The sequence below is a fragment of the Rhinolophus sinicus genome, linkage group LG15, assembly GCF_036562045.2.
Source record: "Rhinolophus sinicus isolate RSC01 linkage group LG15, ASM3656204v1, whole genome shotgun sequence".
In the NCBI taxonomy this organism is placed as follows: Eukaryota; Metazoa; Chordata; class Mammalia; order Chiroptera; family Rhinolophidae; genus Rhinolophus; species Rhinolophus sinicus.
In genome coordinates, this window is record NC_133764.1 from 35,193,595 (window position 1) to 35,201,494 (window position 7,900).

Consider the following 7,900-nt stretch of genomic DNA (forward strand, 5'->3'; position numbering starts at 1 on the left):
TGGGGAGTCATACCACTATCGTCTCGCTGGCAGCTGGGTTGGAGACACAGGAAGCGGGAGTCACACGAGCTGCAGCTTGCCCTTTGCTTCTCTGCCAACCAACCAACTCCCTTGCTAACTGCAATCCACGCTTGCTAGCTCAGCCGCGGCAGTTATATTAGTGGCCAATGGCTAACTGGTTACAGCTGATGGCCAAATGGTCACAGCTGATGGCCATCTACTACCCCACGTGAGGCCAAGAGCCTGGAAACTGCTCTCTGGGACTCTATCCCCACACTCCTGATGGGAGCATATTAGGGAAAAGTGTTCACTCCTCCCAAAGGAGGAAAAGCAGGAGGCTTGATTGACAGGAAGCTGACATCAGCTGGGCCATGTCCCCAGTCAGGGGCCTCTGCTCTTAGGTGATGGACGGTCCCCCTGGAGCCTGGGCCGGGTGAAGGATCTGTCCTCCCAGGTGGCGGCTCTCCCGGCTCCTCTCACAGCGGCTGGCTCTCAGGGACACTTGGGAGAACCACAGATTTGCAGGAGGCTCCTCCGCCGGGTGGAGTTTGTTCTGGGTAAAGCAAAAGCGATTCCGTTTGCAATCTTACTTTTCACCATCAGTCACTGCTGGTGACATGAAGAGGTAATAGAAGTGCCCAGGAATCTTGCATTTTATTTCCACTCGGCAGCATTTCTCTTGTAGGGGAAACATAAATTTGGCCGATTTTTGTGCAGATTTTGCAAAATTAGTCTCTCTCCTTGTAGCTCTGTGTATGTATGTGCTCAGTGCAGGGACCAAGGGATGGTTCCACCATGGGATACGAGGTGATCTCACAGGGGAAGCCTCATCCAGGGAGAGATGTGGGAAAGGAACGGGGTGGGGCCCAATGGACAGACAGTAGGTCAGCACACAGGTGTAACCAGCAAGAGAACTGGGGTGGGCAGACTTTCCGCGTCACCTGGCCACGTCCATCCTTTAGTGCCACAGTTCTCTAAGTTGGTTCCCTGGACCAGCAGCATCAGCATTACCTGGGAACTCGTTAGAAATGCACATTCTCAGGCCCCACTCCAAGCCAGCGGAATCAGAGAACCTGGGGGTGGGGTCCAGGGATCTGTCTGAACAAATCTGGTTGGCTCCAAAGCTCTCAGAGTGGGAGAATCCCTGCTTACGGACATGAACTCAAAGTGCCACCTCGCAGGAGCATCCAGGAGCTTGTGAGAAACGTAACATCCTAAGCATCCCCAAGACTGACTGAATCAGAATCAGCATTTCCACAAGCTTCCCTCTTAATGGGCGATCCTTTCACCCATTAAAGTGGGAGGCGCACTGCCTTTAGTGCTTTTGCCAGTGTGTTCATGTCTGGTGGACCGAGGTGAGGAGAGAGCACCTGAGGGTGGAAGTGACGGCCTGGAGCTTTGGAGTGATGGAGAAACAAGGCAGACATGTAAAGATAAAGGATTTGGGCCAATTGCTATTGGGCATCTGGGGGTTAATTTGAAAGGCACAGACAGCTGTATGTGACTCGAACTTTTCCCATGTTAGAGTTAAAGGCAAAAATCATCTCAACAGCCTGAAGCTGGGATGTCTGACTTCTTAGGAAATGAACTGACATCTTGTCAACATTGTCAAATCTTTATGACATCCCTACCAAGAGAAAGCACAGTAGAGCCTACGATTTGATTATTTTGTGATGGCCTTCAGATAATTTTACACACTCTGGGATGTCACAAAATCAAGCGTTACTCATCACCAGTTGGGGGGGATCTGTTGCTATGGAAACCATTGGAATGAGACTGGGATTTCGGATACCACCTCCGACTCTGACCCAGGGACCCACCATGTGACTTGAAGCAAGGTCCCCCCACTTTTCTGTAGCTGACTCCCACTTCTTACCATGGGAATTGTGTGTGAATGGTTGTGGAACTGGTGTGATGATGGTGGGAAGGAGGGTCCAGGCTTTTCTATTTTGCCATCTTGCTGACATCACTTGGCTCCTCTTTTTAAATGTCTGTTCTGTCCCAGCCACAGGGATTCTCATTTGATCTTCTCCTGCCCAGTGAGGTAGGCATCATCAGCCCTAGTTTATAGAGGTGAGAGGAAAGAGACAGAGAGACTGAGAAATTTGTATAAGGTCACATAGCTCCTAAGTGACGGAGCCAGGGTTCGAATCCAGCCTAAGAGATTTCAAAACCCATTGTCGTTCATAAAAAATAGATTGGATGACCATTATTCTCTCCTGCCTCAATTTGCCAAAGTATGAAATGGGGAGAAGGGTATCCACTTTAGTTTTCCTTCCCAGGTTTGTAGTAAAAAGGCGGATTCATAGTTCTTACAGACTTCTAGCCATAGGGAAAAAAGGGCCCCTCTCAGCCTCCCCTCTGCCCGGTGTGATGTTTGGCTGACGCTAACTGGTATGACAGCTACTGGTGGCCTTTCTGATTGGGCATCCCCGGGCCTCTCCAGTTGTCAATCCCTTGGAATATCATCCCTGCCTCTACCCAAAGACTCAAGAGCTGATTGCGCGGATGTGAGGACATGACTCAAAGTTCACTTGGCAACTTCCTGCCCTCACGTGAGAACTATCAGCAGCAGTGACAGGAGACGAGGAAGGAGCTGTGATGAATGGAGCCTCTAAGTTACCTCAGGGATGACACTGCCTGATTAAGCTAAGTACTCCTGGTGGCACCAAAGCTGGCAATTGGTCATTTATTTATCTGAGAAGGAGAACTGATTTTTGCACCTAGACACGTCTTCATAAACGCTAAATGCCTGCCAGCTCAGACTGGCCTGGACACAGCTGCACAAGGACACGACCTTTTGCTACCTGACACTGATTGCTCCCCTCTGCAGGACCACATGCAGTTCCCCGTCACTTCATGATGTGGTCACCCTCCCATTTCTACAGAAACGCGCCCCACTCACAGAGTGAGTGCCCCAGAAGCCTCAGGGTTGGGCTCAGAGAGGTCATTGCCCAGGTCATTCAGAGGACTGGGCCCCCCCAATTCAGGACCTTGGACCCCTGGAGGAGTTTCCTGGGACAAGGCCAGGTGGGCCCTTACTCTCACTAGGAGGTGGGGTAAAGTGGGGTCGGGAAAGGGCAGTTCTGAGCCCGCTGCTTCCAGAAGCCTCATCCCGATTGGGCATTTTTGGAAAGAGCTACAATTTCCCCATCAGGGGCAGCCATTTTCTCGCCCTGACCCTGAATGATGGAAACAGCAGCCAGCATCAGTGAGGACCGACCTTGCCAGACACTGCAAAACCCTGTAGCTGCATCCCACCACCTTACCCTGCAGGTGCCACTTCCCTCGATTTTGTCTCTGCTTCTCCGCCTCTCTGCTGGAGTCACAGGATCTAACCGCTGGAAGGGTTTTTACAGGTCATGTGGCCTCACTTCCCACACAGGGAAGTGGCCAAGCCGGTGCTCACGCGTGGCTCATGCCACACCTAGGTTAAAACTCCGGCTGAGTGGCGTGCCTGTTGAGGAATTGCCTCCAAGCACAACCTCCTGCCCTGAGGGGAGGCCCTGCTGAGTTACCACCAGGGAACAGATGAGCAGATGCCTGCATGCGTTCATTCACTCATTCATCCGTTTGTTTACTCACTTGTTCAACAACTGTGTCCTACGATGTGCCCTGTGTCATGAAAGCGAGGCCCAACGAAGGTCAGGATTACCTGGGAAAAGACCTGAAGGTCCCCAAAGTATTTGATGAATGAATGAACGAACCAATGACCGAATAAAAGAAGCAGCTGCAAGCACAGGGACCAATAAAGTCTGGGAGGAGACTGGCCTGAACACTAGATCCCCTGATGTTTGTGTCCTAAGTGACCAGCACAGGTGTCATTCTCTTTGCATTCCCACCCCTTTTGATGCTGGACTTTAATTTCTAGGCATCTGGTGCTCTTACCACCGGAGGGCCAAGTCCCATCCCATCAACTGTCCCCCAGGGAGCCTGGTGTGATCCGTCATCCACCTCGCACAGCAGCTCTTCAGCGCAACTCCAGGTTCGGTGAGGGGGTCATTTATTTCCTGCCTGCAAACGTTCAGGTTAGAGGAGTTTATTGGTGAGTTATGAAGCTGGGGGGCCCTCCGTTTCTCTCGGGTCATATTTCAAGCTGGGCAGCTCCAGAGCAGGTTGCCACACAGCTGCTAGGACATAGGACATTCCCCAGCTCTAACTGGCCACTTCTGCCAGGTGGTACAGGGAGCTGGGGACGAAACCCCAGGAAATGGGATCCTCTCCTGAGTCCGATCCAAGGAGCCAATCGTCCCTAAGTGCCTGGGAATCAGCAGAGCTGTCGGCCTCAGAATTAATGTTTCTGGCCTTTGACGAATCTTTTCCTCTGGGAATCTGGGCCTTGCTGATAACCAGGCTCTGGGTGGAAACTGACTTTCCTACCTGGGCTTCTTTGGGGAAGAAGCTTCTGGAAGCTTCTTTGGGGAAGAAGCTTCTGGAAGCTTCTTTGGGGAAGAAGCAAGTCTGTGCCCCGGGGATTGTATCCCTTTTGCCTCTGAGTTTGCAGTCTGTGACGCTCCTCAGTGTCACTGCTGCCTCCTTTGTCTCCACTGCTTCTTCTCCACTCTCTTCAGACCCCAATCTGCAAAACTAGCCAAGCTGTTTCCAACCCCTGCAAGAGGCAGATACATAATGACAGAGTGACTTGGTGCAACAGTAACAAATTGTCCGTATTATAGCACTTTACATCTTGATATCCATTCTCCTCTATGGGCTTATCTGTAAACCGACTGAATTCACACTGGGATGCTAAGAAAATAGCTGTCATATAATAGATGGGGTCTCCCGGAAAATGAACATTTACAAATGGCTGTAGCATTTACTTAAAATGTCATGCCAATTGCTTGCTGTTGTCTTTATGCAACGAGATTGATTTTACTGCTCCTTTGGGTCCTCAGCCTTGATGGGTAGTTTTTAATGCAGCAGGGAGTGCTTTTTGTGTTTAATCTATAAATATAGCCTGCAAAGGCAAAGGCTCCTTAAGGCACCGTCTCCGAAGCCGGCCAAGCCTCTTTTTCTGGATCCCCCTCAATTCTCCTCCTCTTCCTCCTTCTGAGAGAAGTTGGACCTGGGCAGGGTCTGAGCCCATCTTATTCATGTATTCAAATGTATGCAGATGTATGCATTTTGTTTAACAAGTTAATTCATTTGCCAGGCCAGGCAGTTAGGGGTTTTCACAGTGTAATACCACATTTAATTCTCCCTTCCACACCGGATTATGCCCTGGGGTTTTATTTGGAGAGAGTTTATGGAGTTGGAGCCCAGTCTGGGGTGGAGGAGGGGCAGCTTGCCTCTTGCAGAAAATGACTTGAGGTCTCCTTCAGATGAGCCCAAGGGCTCTGCCCAGCCTCCCCGGTGTCCTAGCCATGGGTAGTCAGCCACTGGTGGACAGTGCTTAGGAAGTGCTCCTCTCTCCTCACTCCCCTCGCCAACATGGCCACTTTTCCACCCTTATCTCCTGAAAAGCTACATATTAGGTTGGTGCAAAAGTAATCATGCTTTAAAAGGTTAAAAATAATTGCAAAAACTGCAATTACTTTTGCACCAACCTAATACAACCATCCCTTGGTTGGCAGCACCAAATGAGGGAACACAATTCCCCTCCCTCCCCCAGATCACTTGTCCTACTTGCCCTGCTGAGTTTTGCATCCCTCTCCTTGAGGAAGTGGAAAGGTAGAACCTGGGAGGGGGAGGGGGACCAGAGGAGCTGCCAAGTTCAGACAGAGTAGCCCACTTTGATTGTTCCTCCCTCTCCCTTCCTGGGAGAGATGTCCCACAGCATATAGTAGTCTTGAGATGGCCCTTTTCATCTCTAGAACCTGGCCTCACCTGTGGGGGAGCGATGTCTTCAAGTTGTTGCGAGTTTGCAGATCTGGGTGAGATCCGTATTGCCTTCTGATGCTGGCTTCTCCTCCAGCCAATGAGTTGGAAGCATCTGGCTGCTTGTCATCATTAACGATAATAAGTCTTCACCTGGTGTCCCGTTTGCAGGAGAGGGCGCTCATATCATGCTGCTGGATCATGAGAAGGAGACAGGGGCGTTGGCATTATCTCAATTCATTTGTTCAACAAGTGTGTATTGAGCACTTACTTTGGGCCAATGGCTTTGCTAGGGGCTGGGAACAGATCAAGAAGCACAACAGATGTGGTCTCTGCTTCTGAGGAGATGGAGACATGTGTATAGCAGCTCTGACAGGTCTGGTACCAGCCACACATGAGCCCGCAGGTGGGCTGCTTTACCAGTCTTGGGAGCAGCAGGTGGGGCGGGATTCAGGGCAGACTTCCTGGAGGAAGCATTATGGAAGCTGAGGCCTGAGGGATGAATGGGAGCTGGCTACCCCGGGACTGAGGGAGGTGGAGGTACAAAGGGAGAATGTTTTCCCCCAGAGGGGACAGTACTTTCCAAGCAACTGAAACTCAGAGAGAATGAGACTTCCCCAAGTCACATAATTAGGAAACAAGTATGAGACCAGTTTCTTTAACCAGCCTGCCTTTGGGGTCCTCTAGTGGGAAATTTTACAGGTGGGGAAACTGAGGCCATGGTCAATCCAATTCTCCTGAGTCTGGGGTCCCCCTTCCTGTCAGTCAGGTGAAAATCAATGAGCCAGCCCCATCCATGGCAAATGATCACCTCACTGACAAATTAGACAGCTGTGGGTTTTCAATGCTGGTCTGAAAACATGATTAGACAGCATCTAAATAATGATTTAGATTAATCATCTGTAAATGACACTCAGCAGAGACAAGAAAAATAATAAAGAAAGCCAATGTGGTCAGAGTGTTATTAATTACGTACTTAGATCCAGGACCCAGCACCTTCATGTTCAGTAAATGCCTGAAGGAAGGAGAGGTGCCCTTTCTCCGTGGAGTTGCCAGTCTCTCCCCTCCTGTACCAAGTGCTGAAGCCCCCAGCACCCATCGGCGCCTACATGCAGTGTGGGATCAACAAATCGACTCATAGAAGCCTAGACCCACGAGGAACCTAAGAGTTCACCTTGTCCAACCTGCTCTGATGCAGAGGGGGAAACTGAGACCTGGACCCAGGAAAGAAGGTTGTCTTCATCCGTTGGGGCTGCTAGAGCAAAATATCATAGACTGGGGGCTTAAACAATAAGCATTTATTTTTCACGGTTCTGGAGGCTGGAAGCCGAAGGTTAAGGTGCCAGCAGACTCAGTTTGGTGTCTGGTGAGAGCCCACTTCCTGGTTAGTAGATGGCGCCTTCTAACTCTGCCCTCACTTGGGGGAAGGGGCGAGAGAAGACTCTGGGTCTCTTATCAGGACACTAACCCCATTCATGGGGCCCCGCCCTCATGACCTAATAACCTCCCAATGGCCTAACCTCCAAATACCATCAACATTGGGGATTAGGGTTTCAACATATGAATTTGGGGGAAACACAGATATTCAGTCCATGGCAGATATGTCTAAAATCATAAGAACTGGTGCTGGAAAAAGAACTAGAAGGAAGAGCTTTTAGATTCTTTTGCACTAGTCAAGCCTTCAAAATGCAAGTGTTCTCTTCTAAGAAAAGCTGCTACAGGCACTTCCTTGAAAGGCCCACTCCCACACTGGGTGCCGGGGACCCGTTGCCCTAGCAACCACTGACAGGCAAGACTGCTCTCCAGCCAAAGGGAGTTAAGGGTAAGCCAGACAGAAGGGAGGCCAGGAAGAGTCTCCACATTGGATGCTAATTGGATGGTGATCTACTATTGGGTAACAAGTCAATCTCAAAACCTAGTGGATAAAAACTATACTCACTTTATTACCTCTCATGGTTTCTGTGGGTCAGGAATTTGAACAGATCACAGCATCTATGGTGTTTGATGTCCGGAGCCTCAGCTGGGGAGACTAGAAGGCTGGGAGCAACGTAACAGTTTGAGGCTGGAATCCTCTGAAGGCATC

General features: G+C 50.2%; 1 long non-coding RNA gene across 1 annotated transcript; it reads right to left on the reverse strand.

Annotated features, from left to right (window-relative positions):
• Positions 1-388: 388 nt before the first annotated feature.
• LOC141568994 (uncharacterized) lies at positions 389-5,990 on the reverse strand. Its single transcript, XR_012492347.1, has 4 exons — positions 5,827-5,990; positions 3,889-4,014; positions 1,877-2,060; positions 389-553 (listed from the first exon to the last, which is right to left on the reverse strand). It is a non-coding gene; the product is annotated as an uncharacterized LOC141568994 (long non-coding RNA).
• Positions 5,991-7,900: the final 1,910 nt, after the last annotated feature.